Source organism: Arachis hypogaea, chromosome 7 (genome assembly GCF_003086295.3).
Source record: "Arachis hypogaea cultivar Tifrunner chromosome 7, arahy.Tifrunner.gnm2.J5K5, whole genome shotgun sequence".
NCBI lineage: Eukaryota > Viridiplantae > Streptophyta > Magnoliopsida > Fabales > Fabaceae > Arachis > Arachis hypogaea.
In genome coordinates, this window is record NC_092042.1 from 34,301,640 (window position 1) to 34,304,023 (window position 2,384).

A 2,384-nucleotide genomic window follows, 5' to 3' on the forward strand; every position below is an offset into this window, starting at 1 on the left:
AATCCTCTTTCTTGGACCTTGTTTATGTCTCTTTCAGGGATTACTTTTATAACTTTTATGTTTTGGGCCGACTTCATCACGTCGAGCCCTTCTAAGTTATTTTTGTAATCCTCTTTATTGGACCTTGTTCATGTCTCTTTCAGGGATTACTTTAATAACTTTTATGTTTTGGGCCGACTTCATCACGTCGGGCCCTTCTAAGTTATAGTAATCCTCTTTTATAGGGCTGGTCAGACCTCTTTCCAGGGATTTACTTATAACTTTGGTTATTGCGACTGGTCTGACGTCTTTATGTCGGCCAGTCTTTAGGTTATTTTTTAGCAATCCATTTTATTAGGACCTCGTCAGGTCCTTTCTATGGATCACTTTCGATAATTTCTTGCATTATTCTGTTTTTATCTTTGCCGATTTTGTAGAAATTAGGTTTAATCTTCATTTGGTCGACCTTTTAATGAATTTGGTTTTCATCTCTGTTGGTCTTTATCGTGTTCATGTAGTGAATTTGATTTTCACTTTCTGCCGATCTGTAGCTTTATAATCGGACGATGAATGTTTCAGATTAATGCGGCTTGAGAATTTGTAGAAGATCTAAACAGATTTTATTCAAAATAAAAATGCAAATATATACATGCGGGAGTTTTATCCCTCTAAGTCGGGTGATTTGTAGGTCTTGGCTTGGCGCCTCATTAAAAAACCTTTTCAGGAAAAAGAGTGCGCCTTATCCTAAGATCCTTTATCATCCCTAACTATAGTACCTTCTTAGGTTGCAGGCATGCCATGACCTAGGAAGCTCTCGCCCATCGAGTTCGGACAGTCTGTAATAGCTCTTTCCAAGTACTTCTATACCAAGTGGATATTTTTTTATTTAGGATTTAAAGTTTAGTAATTTAAAAATAATGAGTATTTTATATACTTTAATTTGAATAATAAGAGTATTGAGTTAGAAATAAATTGTAAATTGATAATTAAATAATAATTTTATAGATATTATTATTGGATTCAAAATTAGTTTTCAATTACTCTATTACCCCTTAATTTTATTAAAATTACCAAACTACCCTTATACTTAATTTTTACCAAAATCCCAATCCCTAAATACCCAACTTTAACGCTAGTGTTCCCTCATGTGCCGCCACCCACATCCCCCTTTCTCTTCTCAATGTCACTCACACACACATGAGGGAAAGGGAGCGGGAATCAGACTAAGGGAGACCAAAGAAGATGGGAGGATGGTGGCGCGAAATTGTGAACAATACTTTTCACAACTCTCATAATCCCCGGTCATGAACCCCAAAAACTTTGTGGCTCAATACCATGGCATTACACAACTTCGCACAACTAACCAGCAAGTGCACTGGGTCGTCCAAGTAATAAACCTTACGCGAGTAAGGGTCGATCCCACGGAGATTGTTAGTATTGAAGCAAGCTATGGTCATCTTGTAAATCTTAGTCAGGCAAACTCAAATGGTAATGGTGATGAACGAAAATAACACAAAGGTAAAGATAGTGATACTTATGTAATTCATTGGTAGGAACTTCAGATAAGCGCATGAAGATGCCTTCCCTTCCGTCTCTCTGCTTTCCTACTGTCTTCATCCAATCCTTCTTACTCCCTTCCATGGCAAGCTTAAGCAAGGGTTTCACCGTTGTCAGTGGCTACCTCCCATCCTCTCAGTGAAAGCGATTGCATATGCTCTGTCACAGCATAGCGGAATTCATCTGTCGGTTCTCAATCAGGCCGGAATAGAATCCAGTGATTCTTTTGCGTCTGTCACTAACGCCCCGCCTTCAGGAGTTTGAAGCACGTCACAGTCATTCAGTCATTGAATCCTACTCAGAACACCACAGACAAGGTTAGACCTTCCGGATTCTCTTGAATGCCGCCATCAGTTCTCGCCTATACCACGAAGATTCCGGTTAAAGAACCCAAGAGATATTCACTGGAGCCTTGATCGCTTGTAGAACAAGAATGGTTGTCAGTCACCTTGTTCATGGGTGAGAATGATGATGAGTGTCACGGATCATCACATTCATCAAGTTGAAGAACAAGTGATATCTTAGAACAAGAACAAGCGGAATTGAATGGAAGAACAATAGTAATTGCATTAATACTCGAGGTACAGCAGAGCTCCACACCTTAATCTATGGTGTGTAGAAACTCCACCGTTGAAAATACATAAGCATAAGGTCTAGGCATGGCCGAATGGCCAGCCTCCCAATGATCTAAGAACTAAAATGTCCAAAGATGATCTAGAGATCTAAAGTGATCAAAAGATTTTTAATACAATAGTCAAAGGTCCTACTTATAGAAAACTAGTAGCCTAAGGTGTACAGAAATGAGTAAATGACATAAAAATCCTCTTCCGGGCCCACTTGGTGTGTGC